General features: G+C 42.3%; 1 protein-coding gene across 14 annotated transcripts in view; it reads right to left on the bottom strand.

The window, feature by feature from the left end:
- Nucleotides 1-16386, bottom strand: part of LOC111866505 (protein madd-4) — a 669679-nt gene extending 653293 nt beyond the window's left edge. For all 14 annotated transcript variants that reach the window (XR_004513226.1, XR_004513225.1, XR_004513224.1 and 11 more), the window contains exon 1: nt 16188-16386. The gene's annotated coding sequence lies outside the window, so the exon portion shown is untranslated. The remainder of the gene's footprint in view (nt 1-16187) is intronic.
- Between the last annotated feature and the right edge of the window lie 6227 nt (nt 16387-22613).

The following is a 22613-nucleotide window of genomic DNA, read 5'->3' on the forward strand; positions in this document are numbered from 1 at the left end:
AAACTGTATATTTTGGCTAACGGTAATAAGAAAATAATCGTTATTTCTTACTTTATTTACTTATTTATTTATTTATATTTATAATTTATTTGACGACCCTGCCAATAGCACAGATTATATAGCAAACAAGGACAAGATGATTATTGACTAATGAATTTTATAGCATTAGGCCGTGGCCTAATTTGAAGTACTATCCTTGCATTTGCCTGGAGAGACTGATAAACACCATGAAAACCCTCAGGCAGGTTAACTGGTCTCCGAGCTGGGAACTGAATTCAGAACTTCCCGAGTAGAAAATGTGAGCGTTACCCACTCAACTGTGACGTCCGCTTGAGTTATCTTATATGTTTGTTATTTCGCCAAATAAGTTTCCATTGTACCTGTGCAAACTATGGATAATTCTTAAAAAGAAACACTTCACCTCTTCACATTGCTTAACAAATTCTTTGTATCTGACAGAGAATGATTGTTCACAACAATAAAGCAGTACGGTATATTGAAAACTTCCTGAAGTGCTTTACGTAATGCACACACTCTTCGTATGAAATCACTTTACATAGATTAACACAAAAGTAGGGCCTATGTGTTTTGTTCCTTATTTCACCCATCCAGACTAGGTGCAAAGGAGGTAAAAGTAATCATCAATCATATCGTGTAAACATCCCTTTCCTTTCAATTACTGTGGATCAATAGTGGTTTCAGGAATTATGCTGCTGCTGATGATACAGGCAGAGGCCATCAAGCAAGTAACAATACGCCAGTTGGTTTCGTCTCAAATACGTTGCTGGCAGTTTCTCACGCCCTTGCCAAGCCCTTGCACTCGGAAAGCAGAGTAATGTGTTGGCCTACATGTACAGGCGCACATCAATTTATGCGGGCTTGGTTTGCGACATATCTTTCTTCGTAATACCCCGCACATACGCGCCTTGCTTCTTCCACACACAATAATTCAATTAATTTCTTTATTACTTATGTTCTGAGCCAACTTCAGTGGGTGAGGAAGAGTCTTAGGTGTGGATGTCCGTGTGGCAAAATCGAAAATATAACGTCACATATCTTTACCAGCATTTCCGTTTCACTGGGCTGGAACCGATGGCTTCTTCCTAGAAAGTCATCATGTTGGCTAGGAGACAGAAGATGAGAGAAACCATGATGGTTCCTTCAACTAACCTGCCTGTAGAATTTTTCGTGATACACGAACCATGTGATGCTAGAGCAGGGAGCTTTAGTGTGGGGAGAGAGATAGAATGACATCAGACGCTGCCTGATATCAGTGGTCAGGTATGAGAACTGGGGCTCCATACCAGAGCTGACGAAGTTATCGCCATCAGAAGTGGAAGCTGGTCTAGAATTTGCGCGAAGTGTTATGAATTAACTGCATCGGCTCCAGTCACTCAACACCCAACAGAGAAACTTACATATCGGGCCATGGCCACTTTCCGTTTGATAGAACCACACTCCACACAATCTTACTCCTACTGTGTTACCTACACGTCGGACTGAATCCTCCTTCCACATCTCACCTTGAAGACGATGACTGAAATTCCCATTGAAACGGTGAAGAGTTTCAAAAGAAGACGCGGCTAAAGCCCGAAAGCAGAAACTTCACATTAGACGGAGGCCTCGAAAACCTGACGGCGAGAGAGACTTCCTTCACTTCAAACTCTGTTTTGAGAGATTGATCCCGCATTGCTTGTATGGCTTTGATTATTGATACGATAGTGCATAATTTTCTTGCATTATGTGTTCTCCTTCTGACAATATCTGTTGCCTCTCTCTCCTGCGTTTTATATCCAGAACACAAGAGCTTTTACATTGTATAAGTTTGGTAAATACACAAATATATCATATTAAGTATAAATATTTCTTACATACTTTATGTTTTATGTATGAAATTTAATATTAAACAAGTGTAGCTATTCACGTTTACATATTTTACCCCAAGCCTCAAGTATGAGAAGTCTTTTGGACATACTTGTAACGATTAATGGGCCGACCAATAGCTCAGGCGGTTAGTCGCTGGCTTCCCACCTCGGAGAACCGGGTTCGAGCCCAGGTCAGCTCTTGTGGGATTTGTGTTGGATAAAGTAGCGCTGGGACAGGTTTTCTCCGAGTACTTCGGTTTCCCCTGCCAATTCTCATTCCACCGACTGCTCCACGCTCATCGTCATCTATCAACCGGGGCTGGTACAATAGGCAAAACAGTGGCCGACGTACTGAGTGGTTCCACCCCATCACAAGAAATAAAAAAAAGACTAAAACCTATTCCATTTACCTTTATTTCAGTCTTTACTCATTTCGATATGTCGTTGTGGTATTATTCTCTGACCCTATGGGATGCTTATCTGATATACAGAAGATCCCCTCAAGTGAGAGACGTTAATAAAAAACAGCAGAAGAGTAGGTAAAAATGGAGTCATGGCAGAATTGAAAGAGATTCTCTTCATGGGAGAGAAATGATGTTCGTTGTTAGGGGACTCCCAGGCTACGCCCGTTCGCCTCTCTGATAAGGATAGAATGAAAATGAAGACGTTAGAATGGTTATAAGCAGTAACTCGAGGTAAGAGACAGAATTTAATTTTCTGTTTGATGATAAAATACATAAAGATAACATGGCGGACTTCACAGCAAGGCGTAAGATTGATATTCATTAGTTTGACTGCACGGGAAGCATGTGACAATTTGAAACTTGGAAATCAATTCATCGTTTGCTTGAATACACAGGAAAACCAAGAAAATTCTGTGTATATGACCATCAGCAGGACCTTCTGCATGTAAACCGACTTCATGTCAGCAATGCGATAAATAGAAGCATATAAGAGTCCTTCGGGTTTCCTTGCGATGTCGCTTTACTGAGAGTTTGAATTCCATTTCAAAAACATCGGACTGTATTGGTCAGCGACAGTTTTATTTACACATCAAAAATATAACAATGGTGGATTGTTTCAATTTACCTAATCCTTCCAGCCGAAATATGGCCCTGGGGTCAAATCAGCCTCTAACAGAAGTGAGTACCAGGAATATTCCTAGGGGTAAAGGGCTGCCTCTCTTAAAGGTGACAACCTCACCGCCATCTGTGAGTCGATTGTCTAGAAAATGTGGGAGCCTCAACATCTCACAACCCTATGGGCCTCCACAGCCTGTTACAAGGATACCTTTACTCTTTTTACTTTTATTACATTACATTGCAATATACAGCGGTTTCCTTGTTAACTTCCAGAATTTTCGTAAGCTGCCTTGGCATTCGACAGTGCATTATATGGCTCCTCGATTTGATCCAGTGTCCGGATTAGCATATAAAAATGTAACTTGCCTGTCAATGTCATATATTCTGTTGCCGACCTAACAGAAAAATGTCGTAAAACTTACTCTACGGTCTTGCTAATATGTACGGAAACAATGGCTGTATCAACAGTAAACAGGTAGACCTAAGTTGTCAGGTTTCTGGATGCAAATGAAATTCTAATTCAGAGTCCGTTTAGTGGCATTCGCATCAGCGCAAAGCGTCTCTTAAAATCCTACCATCCTTCCGTCTGTAAGCATGAAACAGAATTTATACTGGAGAATTGTATTTACGTTTGTTGAACTATTCCAATTTTGATTTGGACAACAATAATTGTCACTTTACATGAAGACCTACGCACTTTGCTGAGTACAGTTTTAACTCGCGCGTAATTAGAGGAGTATTTATCACACGAACAGCTGCTTGGAACAAAACTTGCAGAGAAAAATGAGACACGTCTTATGTCCAATGAGTTACATTCTTCTGCAGATCTCATGGTTTTCGAAATAATTAAACAAACATCAGCTGACGCACCAAAATTATTGCCCTGTGCGTAACTTGAAAAGCGTTATCTTCTAGGAGTGCAGAATTGTTTCCGAGCAAAATACTGTCTCCATCTTCAGGAGAGAATATTATAAGCATCTAAGAAATTACATGGTGACATAACCCAAAAGGTTAATATGAAGGGATATAGCATTTGGCTGGTCCCCATTCGTTAACATTATAAAGGCCGCGCCATGGCTCAAGCGATTAGTCGCTGTCTTCCCATCGCGGCGCCCTGGGTTCGATCCCGGGGGTCTGTTCGAGTGGGATTTGTGGTGGACAAAGTGGCCATGGGGCAGGTTTTCTCCGAATACTTCGGTTTCCCCTGCTAATCCTCATTCCACCAATTGCTTCCCAATCACCCTCACCTATCATCTGCGGCTGGTACAATAAGCCAGAAGTAGCCGCAGTACAAGGGACTTAGTCCCACCCCAGTAGCAACAAAAAAATAACATTATAAACATAGCATTACATTGAATCCAATTTACAGAACTGTGAAATTTGCATAAATATCAAAAAAACACTTAGAATATCCGAATGGAGTAGTCTTCTTAGGTTTAATATTACAAAACATGCAGTTCGAAACGCTTAGGTGACGTTCAATAATTTACACGTAACTGTAATATATTCTAGACCAGGCATGTCCAACGCGTCGATCGCGGGACGATTTTTGGTCGATCTCATAGGTCTATAAGGAAATTATACGAGAAAAGTATGTAAATTCACTTGTAATATAAAATAGGAACGAGATCATAGCTACTATTCAAGATCTTTAATTATCAAGATACACCATTGTGCGGCGGATAGAAATGATGTGTGCAAACATAGCTGAACAATTGTTGAGAGATGTTTTTATTTGTGTTGCTTTCTCCCTCCAACTGGATGAATCTACAAACATCATAGACACAGGACAAATTTAAAGTAAAATAAGCATCATATGTTCTATTCAAAACATCCTGTCCTGACACCGTCATCTGGAGAAGAGTTCGACAGTTTCTAGAACTTCATCTCCGCGTCAGTATGACCTTTCGACGTGCGCTAATTACGAACACGGATAAGATCACACGAGAGTGATTATTTAACCATCTGAAGCCTTAAATTTATCTAAATAATATTTGAAACTTTGCCGGTCACGGTAGCCGAGCGGTCTAAGGCATGTACTGTCTTCGCTTGCTTGGAAACCGGGGTCGTGGGTTCGAATCCCACTCAGGGCATAGATGTTTAATTTATGTGTGTGCGTTTTTCTGTGTTTGTGTACAGGTAGAGGCCTTGCGACGAGCTGATCACCCACTCAAGGAGTCCTACCGAATGTGTAAGATCTAGAAAAACCGAAGTGAACGGAGAAGTTCATGGAGGTAGGCCTTGGCCCACTGGGGCTGTAGTGCCAAGGAAAAATAAATTTAAAACTTTATTTCCCCCCTCATAGAAAACATGCTGCAACCCTATTATAAGGACCAATCACTTAAAGCGCTTTAGGAAAATACTAGTTGTTTAGTCTGAGAATCGCGAGGAATGCGCGAAAAATACAGTTTCTAAATGTTGAGGCATTGACGTTTATAGATGTCAGTATCCTTTAAAGGCTTAAATCTGAATAACAGCGAAACGAGGGGAGGATAAGGAAACAAGCTGTTAAGTTTGAGCTCCATAAATGCGATACGAGTCCTCTACATACAGGGTTGGATTACCATGTGTCATCCTACTGTTTCCGTTATTCATGATCAAAATGAACTACAAGGTGTTTCTGTGATTAATTTATATTGTAATGTGGGTGGACAGAACGTTGTTAGGTTGACCGTTGAGCACCTCGCGACCGAATACACGCAAGGCGACAACAGAAGTACGGCGTTTTCTATGCGGTCGGCTCCGCGACCGCTGTTAAGCAACGTCGCGATAAACACTTCTCCACAAAAACAGAGGCTGTTTTCTGTGCGTCGTCGGTGCGGAGGCTATAAAACGAGATTCCGACCCTGCGAGTCGTAGGAGGCGACGAAATGGGAAGTCTCAAATCTGAAAAAGTAAAATATGGTCGCTAGTCCCAAGTGACTCGGACCCGAGGAAGACTGCGCTGTAAGGACCAGCAGCATACACAAAAGACAGACCCGTCCTCTCGTCAGAAAGGGAGCCCCACAAAAACATGACCGTAACTGTCAAAGAGTAATAAATGTCTGATCGACCGACAGACCGACAGACCGACCGACCGACCGACCGACCGACCGTCAGTCGCAATGTGATTTTGACTCTGACAGAATTCAATGTCTAAGTGTTTAAGTAACGGTGAGAGTTTTAAGTGACAGACACGGGATGGAGAGTGTGTGATTTAGGGAGACTGTTATAGTTCCTGTGTTGAGGTCCAGTACCAGGAGAGGACTGGTGTGTGTGTGTGTGTGTGTGTGTGTGCGTGTGTGTGTGTGAGACAGTGAATCATGAAGTATGTGTAAATCAGCGATAGCGCTATAATTCAAGTGTAATTAAGAGAGATTGTAACCAAGGTACTAATAAATCCAAACATCCGAACTAGAACCTGTCATTTTTTACGCGAGTACCGCCATACACGTGACAATATTTTACTATTAATTTAGCTGTTTTCGAGCCAAATTAAACTATGTAGAGAGTGCTTCCGGTTATAACGTCTCTGTACCGACACGTGACATGAAGAGACCTCGCGGCCCTATCCTGAAACAAGGCTCGGCACGCAACACGTTTCTTTGCATTGTCCAATTGTAGAGACTGCGTCAGATTTCCGAAAGGAGTAGCCCTCGTTTGTTTCTTTCAGGTTGATTTAATGAGACTTGCTCCAGAACCCAGCCTACAATTTTGCATGTTGTAGATGGATGTGTTACGAATTAACAGGATGATTCAGAAAACTACGTATGTAAAGAGCGCCATAATTTGCATCGTTCGTGACAAATTATTAGAAGAATGAAATGCGCGACACATGTGGGGGGCACACAGAACTGTCGTAAAGCGTCAAGAGAAGTCACCATGCCAGAGACCCGGGTGTTGATGGTAGACATGGTTTATTAATTATAAATTTTAAGAAATAACGTCTGAAGTTGTAAACTGTATCATAATGTCTTAGATTAGAGCCAAATGGCAGGCCTTAGTGAAAGGTAAATTTGTCCCTGTAATTAAATGATTAAGCACTATGCCATTATGACATGTGGGGGAGTGGAGATACAGCTCCACCATTCTTGACCTAAGCACCAGATGGAGGTGAGTGGTCTGCTTCACATCCCAGCCGCTTTACTCCTGGGGAAATAGCCCCCGGTACCCTTGAACGCTGTGGATAAGATTAATTTCTTTACCAACTCCGTGGCTTGAGTCCGCAAACGAACTATACCGACCGAGCGACCGCCGCTTGTCGGAGAAGTCAGTGCCAACTTTAACGGATAGTGGGTGTCACGTGGTCAGCTCAACGAATCGCAACGGCCGTTAATTTCGGTTTTCTAGACCGGAGCCGCTATTTCCTTAAAATAACTTCTCAATTATCTTCATGAGGCTGAGTGGACCCCGTTCCAGAGCCACTACTTCTCAGAAAATCTGGTAGCGCCGAGAATCGAACGCGGACTTCTGGATCTGTAGGCAGGAATTCTGTCCACTAGACCACAGAGGCGGTCTTTTGCAGACTAATAGATCTCTTAAATGGCTATTGGCAAATTGTGTTTAGTCACTGCAGCACTTAGTAATTTTGTCATTATATTTGCACTGAGATAGAGGAAATCTCAGCGGAAACTGGTTTGTGTTTGCAGTCGTGATGTTTATCTACACTGACTCAACAAAGACATTAGCATATAATATATTATTGTTATAACTGTCAATACACTATTTGTTCTTATCGCCTTCCTTTCCTTACTGGACAAGCTCTATGCAAAATTACATATTATCATGTTGACACTTTACATGTATCATATTTTAATGTGGCAGGATAATGAACATAATTAGTCCTTCATCGGCAGCCATAGCGCTGAGGTAACAGCACATGGAGAAGAGTAACTTCTAAAACCGACAGTCTTTCAAGCAGTCAAACAAATATATGAAAACTACATAAATATATATATATATATATATTATACTTTCGCTGAATAACAACCAAGAGCCTTCAGACACGTATAATGTACAGAGTTTATTGTAATTATAATTATACGCTGGAGTATAAGTCTTCAAAAATATATTGCGACTGAACAGAAAATAATAGCGCGGAAAGGTAAAAACATTAAAGTTGTCCCTAAGTTTAACCAATTAAGCACTACACCATGTAGGCGTATGGGGGAGTGGATGTATAGGTCCATAATTTCTTGACCTCGGCACTAGTTGGAGGTGAGTGGTCAGCTTCACGCCCCGGCCACTTTACACCCTGGGAAAGAGCCTCCGATATCCATTGGATAGGAGGTTAGGTGGGACCCAGAGCCGGTCTGGAAGACGAAGTGAAAATTCTTGCCCCCACCGGAACTCGAACTCCGACCCTTGGTGGTCCAGCCCGTTGCCAGTCGCTATACCGACTGCGCTATCTCGGCAAGACAGAATTTATTTCATATCAGTAAAACGTCAAGGCTTCGCGACAAATGAAATGAAGTACTCACAGTTTCGAGCGGGGCGCTGCAGGCAGTGCCAAAAGAAAGATGTGAGCTTTATAAGTCCGGATAAAGCAAGCTGCATTTTGAAGTTTGATTAAATTCATTCATGAACCACTGCCCATGAAAGGTTACGTGCGACACATGGTAAAGCAGCTCAGCCAAGACAATTGATTCACAAGCAGTACAAATCATTTGTCGAAACTCGTTGCTTATGAGAGAAGGAAGGAAGAGGAAGTCGGCCTAACAGACGACTGGGAATTTTACGTTTCTACGTAGACGACAGAAACTAGCAAGGCGAATGAACGGAGAAACGGCAGATACTCGTATATCTATTTCAACAGTGTGGAGGGCTTCATGTAAGTGGCTGGCACTCAGAGAGTACAAGTTTCAGCTGGAGCAAGAGGTGAAGCTCGGTGATAAACAGGTGCGGCGCGACTTTTGTGCTGATATGCTGAATCACCTTGAAGAGGACAGTTCCGTGTTAGACATTTCATCTTTCCCGGAAAGCTAATCGTCATAACCTCAATCTGAATTTCTGAGAACACTAAGTTCTTAACACGTGAGTGAAAACCCAAAAGAGAACGTGTTTTGAGCTGTCAGCTGAACACAGGCTTATGAGTCATTTAGCCTAGCCGTGAGTATCATACACGGACATGTCTACTTTAGCATGCTGATGAATCCCTTGTTCCCCAGCTAATGTCGACGTGCGACTTTCTAGTATGATGGGACCCTACTCCACTGCTACAGAGATATGTAGTTCCTCAATTTAATCTTTCTACAGTGATGGATTGGAAGTGTGGAACACCCTCCATGGCCACCCAGATATCCGGATCTGACTTCAATGAATTTTTGTTTTGGAGAGCTTTGTCAAGAAGAAGGTTGCAAACCAGGCATTAAACGGAATCTGAAAGGGAAACGAGACACGATTCAACACGTGTTTTGGAACTGCCAACATTCAAACAAACTTTACAGTAACAACCCAAGTATCATTGCTTGAATGTGTGAAATTCCCACACACTATTTCATTCGTGGACCACGACATTTTAAACAAAATTGACAAGATGTGAATTGTTGGAAATGTCATGATGCTGAAGGAATCCGTGGTGAACACTTTAAAACAAGCAAGTATTTTGAACTTTTACTGTCTGATATGTAAAAAAAAATACTCTGTCAAGTTGGATTCCTGGTAGGACAAGATTTTTCTCCTCTCCACAGGGTTCAGACCGGCTCTGGGGCCCACCCAGCCTACTATCCAATGGCTACCAGGGGCGAAGCTGCAAGGAAGTCAATCTGACCACTCACCTACCTTTAGTGCTGAGGCCAAGAATGGTGGAGCTACACCTCTACTCCCCCCATGTCTTCATGGCAAAGTGCTCAATTCATTAAGCATAGGGACAACATTACTTTTTGCAGAACATTAATTTAAGTTGTATACTCAACTACGGTACCAAGGCGTAGGTGGGTGGACAATATTAGAATTGATCTTAGAGAGATAGGATGGGATTGTATGGTATGGATTGGATAAATCTGGCTCAGGATAGGGACCAGTGGAGGGCTCTTGTGAACACGGTGATGAACCTTCTGGTTCCATAAAATGCTGGGAAATTCTTGAGTAGCTGCAGAATTGGTGGCTCCTCAAGAAGGGCTCAGCTCCATGAGTAAGTAAGTAAGTAAGTAAGTAAGTAAGTAAGTAAGTAAGTAAGTAAGTAAGTAAGCACTCAACTATGGTACACATTGCATATAAAAGAGTAACTGATACCTGTTTCTTACCACTGCACTAATAGAGGACATAAAAAAGTATAAAATTTGTTTAGTACCCTTGCTAATGTGCGTATGTGGTAACTGCCAAATCGACGTACAAGTATTGCTGCAGGGTTCTTCGCTGTAATTCATTATTCCCACTCTTTTCTTTTAATTATACGTGAACACTTCTATTTCGTATGATTACGGAACTGAACAAGAGGCCAGGGCCCTGAATGGGCTGGAAGAGACATTGAAAAGAAAACTTATATTTTGTAATTTCAGTATTATCTGTCCCTTTGAGATATTTGTTACTACATATTGCGATAATGATAAGAAGAGTGCTCGTTCAAGCGAGTTTGATCAACTGCTTACCAAATCAAGCTGAGAACTGTTTTTATATAGTCCCATTTTATTTGCAATCTGTATTAATACATTCAGCAAACTGTTATGGTGAACAAGCTCAGAATGTTGCAAAAATCCTTTGATTATCCAGTTTTATATGGAAACGTGTTGCCTCATAGGTCGCCAGATCTCTTTTCGAACACTTTTGGTTAAACCCAGTGAGTAATAAAGAAATTTCTAACATATTTCAGCTTACATTTTACTAACAGCCTCACTGGCTTTTGGGTCAACTGTGTTATAGGCATAAATATATGACAAATTTAAAGAGGATTCATTTTTTTTTCCTTGGCACTACAGCCCCAGTGGGCCTAGGCCTACCTCCATGAACTTCTCCGTTCACTTCGGTTTTTCTAGATCTTACACATTCGGTAAGACTACTTGGGCGGGTGATCAGCTCGTCGCAAGGCCTCTACCTGTACACAAACACAGGAAAACGCACACACACAAACTAAACATCCATGCCCTGAGTGGGATTCGAACCCACGATCCGGTTTCCAAGCGAGCGAAGATAGTACATGCCTTAGACCGCTCGGCTACCGTGACCGGCAAAGAGAATTCATTGCATATCTTAATTTGTAGTAGGACACCAAATTGCCCACTAATTTAGGTATGAATTTAACTATTGGTTTCAACAGTGCTCCATTCTAGAGCCATCAATGAATCATTAGCACTAACTGAGGAAAATATAATTTCGCATGTGGCGAATATATGTAGAGTGTCGTACCAAGAAACACTCTGCGACGCGACGCGACGCGACACGACGCGACACGACGCGACGCGACACTAAGCAGGTCCATCCTACTTACTAAGATCCTGAGTACTGAGACAATACAAGTGTCATTTCATCGCCAAAATATGGCAAGAGAGACTCGTAAGTCAGGAACGGCCTGTATGGTTCAAAGTTGTGGTGTGACGGAGCACTGCTAAATGAATAGAACGCGTCTGATTACAGAGCTGACTAAATTTATCAATATTATATTTCTGGTCTACAGGTATACACATAGACACACATATATGCATGTATATGTAAAATTGCAGCCTTTTGCTAAAGCAATTCAAGCATTTGTTTTCACGCCGACTGGCACAATACGATAATACAAGAGAATATATTCACACGTTTGAACATAAATTCAAATGTGCAAAAGCTTCAACTAATTATTATCAATAATAAAAGACTTTGGTATTTTCATGATTTCGGAAAATCACTGCTGAGTGTTAAATATAAGCGAAGGAATGTTCCCACGGTCTCTCATGTTTGCTGTCTCGAGAAAAGCCCAATATTTAAAGAAGAGGGTTCTGGACATGAAATGTGTTTCATTTTTCTATACAAAGTTTTCGAAATAGTTTTTGCTTGGGTAAATATTTAGTGAGTTATGGTCGAGATAAGAGCCAAAATGCTTGTAAATCTTCGTGAGGAACTGTCCGTTTAAGCTGTGCTATTTTGGTCATAACTGGAATAAATCTACAAAATTTCACAAAAAAGACCCATTAGGGAATTCTCGAGTATTTTCTTGAGTACAGATTATGGAAGGAAAGAATGTAGCATAAGATCTGCAGGGTTGTTGCTCTTGGAAAAGAAAATTAATTCCAATAATATAATAAAGTCCTTTGTTTGCTATTATGCTAGCCTTCCTGTATGGACGAAAGCATTTGATGGAAAGTATTTATTTGTTTATTTACGGTTTACCAGAGTTCTTGGCTACAGATCCAGAGGTCCGAGTTCGATTCCCGGCCCTACCAGATTTTTTCTGAGAAGTAGTGGGTCTGGAACGGGGTCCACTCAGCCTCGTGAGGATTCTTGAGGAAATATTTCAAGGAAATAGCGGCTCCGGTCTAGAAAACTGAAATTAACGGCCGTGAGGATTCGTTGCGCTGACCACATCCGCAAAAGTTGGCACTAAACTTCGCCGACAAGCGGCGGTCGCTCAGTCGGTATGGTTCGCTTGCTAACTAAAATCACGGAGTTTTTTTTTTACTTAATGACGTTGATAATAGCCGAGTGTAGCATTACATTATAGTGCGGTTAGTGAATAATGAATTGGAAAGAAAGTGGTAGTAGCTTAATTTGTGGTGCTATCATTTTGTCAAAGAACCGACGTCCCATCACAGCGAAAAAGAAAATATAATAACTCTTCTGAAATGAAATTTCACGATGATATACATGTTAGCATTAAATTAATCATTAAGCTCTTAAGAAATGGAGGATTGTAACAATTTTTAGATATAATAATGAGTTACATAAGCAATTTGAAGAACCAAGCGTATCACATATTATTAAATAAAAAAAGATTGCAATGGGCAGGTCACGTCGAGCGTATGCATGAAAAACGAATATCGTAAAGAGTTCTGAAAAACAACATGCCTCTAGGAAACCCAAGGAAAAGACGGGTTAATGCAGTGGAAATAGAAAGCAGTGTGTAAGATTTGAGGTTTTCACGGCGATGACTATGAATAAAGCAGTCTTCTGGGATGTGGCGTCGTGTAGATATTGTGTTAACCGACGTTTCAGAGGAACGTATTGCCTACATCTTCAGGGTAGAAGATAAAACAGAAAATCTGCGAGCAAGGAACCAGCGTGAGCAGGTGCTAACAGACTAATACCTTCCTCCGAAACGTCGGTTAACACAATATCTACAAGGCGCCACATCCCAGAAGACTGCTTTCTTCAGACAGTAGAATGATTCTGAAAGTGAGAAACTGGAGAAGAGGATCCTGACAGCCAAATTTGGAGGCGCCATTTAAAGATCAAGGATCGACTCCGGATTCTAATCCCACAGAGAAAGAGAAGGAGGGAGAATAATTACGTTTCACTAATACTATTACGTAAAACAATTTACTCGTAGTTCTGTATAATATATTTGGTTCTTACGGCAGTGGTTATGAAGAGGGCTGAAGATGGAGATGACATAATCTCCCGAAACGTCATCTGGCCTTCATCGAACTACACGGCGTTTATCCCAAAAGATAGAACCCTTCAATTTTAATTCTATTGGCAGAAATGCGATTATGGTGCTGCATTTATGATAAGTTTGTCATTAGAATGCAGGAATTTTTTTGTGTAGTTGAATTTTGTATAACAGAATTAATTGTTATTTTCTAGATCTCACGTCTCACCCAGCCGAAATGTCAAGTGCCACCAGTGGAAAAGCGTACAATCGGTGGAGAAACACTGTCATGTCATATAGTGTATATTGCGATGGCTTCATGCCTAAGACACCTTAGTGCATCACTGCTTTAGCTGGAACCTCAGTTACCGTTAGTTTCCTAGTAACTGAGGCAAACGACAATTCTGGCTGTCATGTTTGAACACTGCCATTGTCGCTCGCTTTCTACACTCATGCTTCCGGTTACCCGAGTACTTATATTAAGAACATGATCACACTTGCTAACATTCTCCACGACCAGCTCCGCAAGTCCTCTTCCTGCGCTGTACAGGAGATATTGGGTTGCATTTGGAATTGTAACTCATAGCGCAGCGATTATACTCGTACAGCTTCTGATTGTCCCACACACCCTGTTTCCAAAGTGAAACATCTGTCAGTCTCGACATGTCTATGCAGAAAACAGAAAACCATTCGTCGAGCCTACAGGTTTCTTACCGGTGACCATAAACTTCACGTTTTAACTTTCGTAATAATTTTTCTCCTATAATTACTATTTTAAAAGTAATCATTTTAAGCAGCAGTCGAACAGGCAAGTCAAAACTCTTTTACCCTCTGAAGCCTTGAAGTTCATCTAAAATATAGCTCCTTACTTACTTACTTATGGAGCTAAGCCCTTCTTGAGGAAACGCCAAATCTGCAGCTACTCAAGAATTTCCCAGCATTTTATGGAACACGAAGGTTCATTGCCGTGTTCACAAGAGCCCTCCACTGGTCCCTATCCTGAGCCAGATCTATCCAATCCATACCATCCCATCCTATCTCTATAAGATCCATTTTAATATTGTCCACCCGCCTACGCCTTGATCTTCCCAGTGGCCTCTTTCCTTCTGGCTTTCCCACCAATATCCTATATGCATTCCTCGTCTCCCCCATTCGCGCTACACGCCCTGCCCACCGCATCCTCCTTGACTTGATAATTCTAATTATACTTGGAGAAGAGTACAAGTTATGAAGCTCCTCATTATTCAGTTTTCTCCAACCTCCTGTCACTTCATCCCTCTTTGGTCCAAATATTCTCATCAACACCATGTTCTAAAACACCCTCAGTCTATATTTCTCCCTTAATGTCAGAGACAAAGTTTCACACCCATACAGAACCACCGGCAAAATTATAGTTTTGAATATTCTAATTGTTATGTTTTTGGACGTTCTTCGTCACAGAAAATGCCCTTCATTGTTCTAGGCATCACTTGTCATGGCCACTTATGGAGATATATGTGTAAGAGGTCCACAGAGATGCTGCTATTACGGTACTGTTTAAATGAATCGTCCCGTGTAAATATACAGAAAATTATACTCGTATCTTTGTACTCGAGTATTTGCTGGAAATTTGTACCTTGGCAGTTAAATGCCACAGCTGCGTAACATACTCATTTCTTTGTTTGATTTCGACAAAAAAAATCATATGCATTGTTTCTACGGCTATCACTGAGAATCACCGGTAACAGTATCTGATCATCGCCTACACAAGGGCACTTCACATTAGACTTACAGCAAAACACTTACACGAGTAAGTCCTACGTCATGGCAATCATCAGCATCAGTGAAGGAATCAGTCATTGTATGGAAGCTGGGTAATTTATGTCATAATCATTAAACATGTTGGTGTGAGGAAAGTTTCAAGCGTCATTTATGTGCGATCATATGTTCAAGGAAACTAAATCCGCATGAGTTAGCATCATATATAAAACCAAATTGAATATAGCAACTGTTTAATACGTCATTAAAAGAAAGCGTTTACATTTTTACCAGGACAGTCTGCTGACTTCACCACAGAAGTTGAATTGGGCAAGTTTAACGTAGTCATATAGGCCACATCCTTACAAACACTAAGCTGGCGTATTGTGTCTGGTTCCTCATGTACCATGAAAAAATCACACTGACGCCTAATATTCATCTAAATGTTTCATAAAAATTCAGTTTCTACCTAACAGAAAACACACTGCATCTCCATTACGCCTAAAATGTCAGTCGGTTAATAATGTTTATGAAAATTATCAAATGTATTCTGGGAATAATATGAAATCCATAAACGCAAGCGGTTCATAGTTACTGTTGTGCTTTAAAGCATTAATAATTCTTAAGCTGTAGTGTTGCTTACTGTGCTTCAGTTAACTCACAAACTTTTGTGGAAAGGAATTGAACGAAAAACGACATTTCGTTCCCCGTTCTGCTAAGTTAGACCGAAACTAGCACAAGTGGGGATAGAACACCGAACTTATTTTCCTGTTGGTAACTATTTTATTGCTGTATGAAACAGAGCGCGGGCGAAAGAAGATACGAAGGTTAGTCAGTATGTACTACGCTCCCTCCCCCTCCAATCTTGTCACGTTGGCACATATTATCAGCCCAGGTCACTGCGGATCGACTGACAAGGGTAGTACACTTACATTGATTTACAGAATCATTAATGATCATTACTTAAGAATAATAAATTCCGGTGAAACTTAATAATGAAATATGTGTTGGCGGGCTTACCTTACAGACTAACTCCGCGTTCTCGTATCAGGAATAATGCCGATCAACAACCCGAGTATGTTATGCGCTCACTGACAGTGTTGGTACAGACAAAATAAATCGTGCAAGTGATCTAACGTCGTCGGACCAACGCTCTGTCACGTACAACACAACCGAACAACGTAACAACGTGCCAGCAATTGAATGCGGCTTACCGGCCCACTGCGACAACGCGGACCATCGATCCTAAGACAGGTTCGCTGGCCAGTCGCATAGGCACGCACACCTCCGCCCACCAGCCATCGCACGAGTTTATTCGGTCAGAGCGCGGCACAAGATTTTGACATTACTACAAGCATTGCCCCTCCCCCGTACGGCGAGGTGACTAAGCTACTGTAGTAGTACGGCCACTACATTCCACGTTAGGCTACTCTTGAAACCATGGGCAGACGGCAGGGGGTGAAGTCCCTGGGTATAATTGCACAACGTGCTCACAGCGGAGGACCTCGTGACCAGAGCAATTTCCGGATTATGTTGCAACATCATCGTCGCAGTGGAGCGAGTACAACTCTTGCTTCACATTCGAAAACTCGTGAGTTTAAATCTCGGCTCAGAAACTCTCTAATTCTTATCGAATTTTTCGACATTTTCCTCAGCTACTACACGCAAGTTCCGTGATAATACCACGATCTCTTCTCTCCGCTTATCATTCGATTAAATTATGCTGTCGATAGAGTCCTTAAAGAAGGTAAAGGTGTCCCTGTGCTTAACTAATTAGGCACTATTCCATGAAGGCGTATGGGGGGAGTCGATGTATAGATCCACATTTTCTTGACCTCGGCACTAGCTGGAGATGAGTAGTCAGCTTCACGCACCGGCCTATTTACCCCAGAGGAAAGTGGCCCCGGTACCCACTGGATAAGAGGTTGGGTGAACCCCCGAGCCGGCCTGGACGAAATAGAGAAGAAAATTCTGACCCCACCGGGACTCGAACTCCGACCCTTCGGTCGTCTAGCCCGTAGCTAGTCGCTATACTGACTACGCTATCCCAGCTCCTCCAACGTCCTTAAATAAAGTACACCGAAACTTGCCTAAAACGGAATCTGTATGAAACGTTCTTTAGCCTTTAACTGCCGGAAATTGTTCAACATGTAAACAGAAAAATGGTGTTAAGGGGAATGTAAAGATTTAAGCTGGGAAAAAGAAGAATGTTAGATTAATTTCGCGCTGTGGTTCCAGCAATTTACCCAGCAAGACTGATAAATCTGACTTACTTTAATAACACACTGCAGTGCCTGAATCCTTGCTACGCAACGTGTGTTGCTAGAGCGTCATCTAGTAAAACAGGAAACTAGTTCCTGGAGCCTAATTGCACCTGAATCACGACTGAACTCTTCCTCGTGGTAGCTCTATCGGAAAATCCCAAGTGTGCCGTAACGGAGAGACTACGATATGAATCCTCACAACCGTGGGGTCTTACAGGTCTACACGTAACGCTTCTATACTAAGTTGGAGGCAGTAGGTGTATGTCCCTCTGACACAACTACCCACCTACCTGTAAGCACAGTGTCATAATCCAGAAGACCACAAGACAGAGTGTTCTGGCCTTACCTAGTCGAACTAACGCGAGCGTAAACCTCAAATCTGGCTCAAAACTGTTCCCCTAGGATCAAGGCTAGGAAGAAAGGGTTTTACGAAACGGTGAAGAGAAAAGCGGAGCTGAAAACTAAAGACTTGGTGTGAATAGGTCCTAGAAGGGAATGCCTCACCTGCGTGACCTGCATTCTTGCAGCAGAAATCAGTACTGAATATTACTAATGAAAACCAAAGTCTGAATGCACATGAAGTGTTGGATATGTTATGATTTCTTAGCCCGCAGTACGTGAATGGAGTTTATTCACTCCAGTGTCTGTAGGGCTGCAATTCTGCATTGCCAGCCAGCGTGAGATTAGCAAAAGTTATCTGCGTGGTTCGTATTACAGATCACCCTATAGGGAGCTGGTATCTAGCGCTTTTAAAGAGCAGAGGCCTACATACTTCGTAAATAATCCTTAAATTTTACATTCTAATTTGGTTATACATTACAAGCAGAAGTATCCATTATTCGCCCGAGTTATGGCTGATCTCGTTTAACCATTAACGAAGAAATAACACTCAAGCAACTGAACATTACTTGAAGCTTTCACACTACAGTATACAAAGAAGACTTCTCGGGCGAAAATTCGCATTAATCTGTAGTTAACGTCCGCTTCTCACAAACTATCTCTGACTCTGTGTACGATTTGAGGTTTTCACGGCGGTGACTATGAAGAAAGAAGCCTTCTGGGATTTGGCATCGTGTATATGTGGTGTTAACCGACGTTTCGGAGGAACGTATCGCCTCCATCTTCAGGGTAGGAGGAAAATATAAGAAATCCGCAAGCGAAGAGACCGTGAGAACCGGTAAAAGCAGTCTGCTTATATTTTCCTTCTACCCTGAAGATGGAGGCGATACGTTCCTCCGAAACGTCGGTTAACACCACATATACACGATGCCAAATCCCAGAAGACTGCTTTCTTCATATCTCTGACTCCATCACCAAGGATTGATGCCGTAAATACTGCCACGTGCTAGTGATTGGACATGTGTTTTGGATTAGTAATTGGATTTATCGAACAGTTATAGCACGTAACTGCAGATAACTGTAGCCGTTTCGCGGACCTACACACTCTACAAATCAGTATTAGAGCATGATTAAAGTTTTCTGTTTGTTCACCGGCCAGTCTAGCTTGGTGTCAGACCCCCATCTGGGGCCCAAGACCAGATTTGAATTACTGTCAAACATTTGTGGGTTTGTTGATGTGGGGCACCCTCTCTGACGAAAGGACTAGTCTGTCGTTTACAACTGCTTCTGCCCCTCGCCAGTGAAGACATATTTACGGCCTATGAAGTATAGCTGCCATTCGGCTTCGTGAGTTTTAATATATTTTTTTGATGGCCGTTATTCGTCCCCATTGGCTCTGTCATGATCTGCTGAAATATCGTTGTGACTACTGTGAACATGTTCAGAACCGAACTTTTTGCATTAGGAGCCTGAACTAGCTGACCTGGTACTTGTAGGATGTACCTCAAGAGAGGGGGCACTCGTATGTCCCATTATGGCGGGGCAGGCCTGTGCAACTGAGGGCACCTGAGGTTGCTGCTGTTGCCGTGTGTTGCTGCGTAGCACTGCAGCGAAGAATAGCCCTGGGGTGGTGTGGCTGTAAGAGAGCATCCTTCCTGTTGTAGTCTTTGGCGCTCTCTGTGACTGCGTGAGATCACTCTAGGCTTTTTACACATCTACCCTGACAGCAGTATGGAAAATCTTCTCAGTTTGAATATTTCGTGGGACGGCCTAGGTAAGGTTATTGGGAACAGGTAATATTAACTGTGGTTCTTCCTTCTGCAAGTGACTGAGGCCAATAACACTAAAGACAACGTTCAGGAACCAATCTGAGATGTCCTCTGCAGGATTTTAGACTGGAAAATGCTGAATTCCAGCCTTAATAGGCTTCTGGGATTTGGGATAGAAGGGGAAGTACGAGAGGCTATTATTCTAAGAGTGAGATCGGATGGTTAAAAAATCCGTCACTTTTTTCTTGAGAACTCTGGCCCCATTTTTGGTGTCACAGAATTCAAATTTTCCTTTCAGTAAGCCCTTCAGTTGCCTTTGTAATTCTATCAGGTTTACTAAAGAGGTTAGTACAGTGGGAGCAGGGTTCTTTGCCTGGCTGGACGGCTTCTGATACTGCTGACGCTCGGTGGTGTCGTCCTCGTTTTTCTTCGTGGTCAGCCTCAAATTCAATCGACCTCAGTTGAGCGAAGAAGTTCCGACTGGAAACTTCAAGCTTCGATTGCAATTGTGGGTGCTTGACTCCCGTGAGGGGATCTTGTAGGCGTCTTGGCTTTTTTGTCGACGTCGTCTTCTTTGCTCTCTGAGTTCATCGATGGACGGAGGTGGAGTAATTGTGGTCTTGCCTGTTTTCCCTTTGGCAGCGATCTCTCTGAGGACCGCCGCCAAGTCGTGCAGCACCTCTGTGTACGCTCTATACAGGTGCCATACAACTGCTTTCCTTTATGAAGCTGATTGAAATTCCTCCTGGTGTCTGCCATGTTTTGGACGATTAGATTCCATTTCGGACCTTCGCAGACTGACAACAGGGATACAACCCGCTAGGCTGGCAATGGCGCTGAGTCCCCCACGTACACTTTCTGTGACAGCATCGGCGTCAGGATGTTGTTATGTGGTATTTTCGTATTCCAACCTAAGGGATTTAATCAGGTTTGACCAGAGCTTCTGAAATTCTGGGGTAGGTACATTACCCATGGCACGAGTTACCTCTACTATTATTATAACAGTTACTTATATAAAGGAGCCATAAAAAGCACTTAATCTGCACAGGCCCGGGGCCGGGGCGCAGGCTTCACTCACACTGTTTGCACCGAACAGGGCAAAAGAGTGTATTCATTACGTATAGCTTACTCAGATAACTCAGAGTAGAAACTTTCTGCTCTTCGTTTTTCTCACTAATTCTCACTGACTCGCTGAGTCACTTTGCTGAGCTAGCCTCCTGTTTGACTCCTCACTACAATCTCACTCACTCATTCTCTCCGACCTCTCACTGTTGCTCTGTTGCACCAGCTCTCCTCACATAGCCTCCTCCTCAGTCACTATGATACTCTGTACAAGGACGGCTCACAACATGGACCACATACAAAATACCATTTCCAACAATTCCTCCATTGTTGCGTCACGTGTTTATTGTCGCGGGAACTTGATAATCGAGACGTTGCCTAACAACAGCCGTCTCTCCTATCTAGACTATTCCGACACTCAAGTGTCATGTCACAATGCGATGGCAATGGCAGAGATGAGTTACCACGGATCAATCAGCCGACCCGTGTTATCTTGGCTTCGAGCCTTCTTTGGACCCGTACAGCAGACAAATTTCTGTTGCTTGGTACCTTCTCTCGGTGGAAAGATAGTTCCAGGGTGTAGAGGAACGCGAAGTGTGCTGCACGTACAGCAGGGTTGGCCCTTGCTTTCTCAAGAGGAGACCATAAACAGCTTTCATAATGTTGGCGAAGCAGTCGCCTTCCGTCTCTGCTTCTCATAGTCTCATAATAACGTGCTTTCACTATGGCTATGAGCGTCACAGTGTCCCCAGTACTGCTACATTGGCTGGCTTCGTTGTTTACACCGTCTGGTCGTTGGGTTTAGCGGCCTTTAAGTTGGGGTCTGCTCCTGCGGCACGAGTCCACCCTGTCTTAGCTAATCTGAACGTAATGCTGCTTCAATGCGCACTTAATGTTCCAAATTCGACTTTCTGCTTTGCTGCTCCTTCACAAAATTCCATCCTCTATAGTTGCTTGGTGCTTCGCCTAGAAGCTGCAGTACTTCGGTTTGCCCGCTCTGTTCTTCTGCTCCTGGCACTCGAGATGGTGATGTCCAGAGCACCAGCACAAAATTCCAAGAACCATCTTTAAACTATTTAGTCTTTTTAGACGTGATCCAGTTGTTCTGGGCGTAAGATATGAGATTGCAATACAAAATGCAATAAAATAAATATCCAAAGTAACTGCAGACACAGTGAAAACCGCGGACTCCTCTTTTTGTCAGTAAGCGACTAAAGAATTTTTGTAGCGTGTTTTTAGAGCTTCTGGAAGGAGTCCCTTTTTTGTCACTTCTGCCTTTCAAACCAGTTTCACCTTTACATGTTCCCTTAATTAACCCTCCACCTTTATTTTGACGAGGACAGATTATGTAAGCTCCAATGGTTTCTTGTTGAGATGTCAGACAATCAGTGTCACGGCTGGAATCTCTTTATTCAATTGTAAGTGCGACGTGGGTATCACTCACACAATGTTGACCACTTCGCAAACAGGCTCCTTCCTACTCTGTAATCCTTGCAGAACTATGTAATCAGGAAAGACTGAATTCTGATTTTCTGAATGACACGACGTTGCAAAAAACATCCATAATTGTAGGATTCGAGGTTCTCACAGCCATGTTTATGAAGATTCCTCTCTTCTGGGATAAAATGCCGTGTGGCCGTTGAAAGTCAACTGAATACGTGGCGTGATTTGGTTCTTCAACATTCATAAAGTCTATTTCTCCCTTCTAGTCCTACAGGTTTTTTATTATTATTATTATTGCATTTTGCTCTTTAATTATTTTTTTGTATTTCTATGTACTCTTACTAACTTTGTAATTGGGCTCTGTGCTCTTAAGTTTGCATGTAAATAAACAGGAATTGAATTACTATTACTGCTGCAGCTGCTAATATTGTATGCAGGGATGTTGACCTATTCGGAGCCAGGAAAGTTCTCCCCAAACGATTTTTAAATATAATATAATTGTTAGTATTATTATTTGCATGTACAATAAACAATAATTAAACTGAATTATTATTATTATTATTATTATT

This window comes from Cryptotermes secundus, unplaced genomic scaffold (assembly GCF_002891405.2).
Source record: "Cryptotermes secundus unplaced genomic scaffold, Csec_1.0 scaffold401, whole genome shotgun sequence".
In the NCBI taxonomy this organism is placed as follows: domain Eukaryota; kingdom Metazoa; phylum Arthropoda; class Insecta; order Blattodea; family Kalotermitidae; genus Cryptotermes; species Cryptotermes secundus.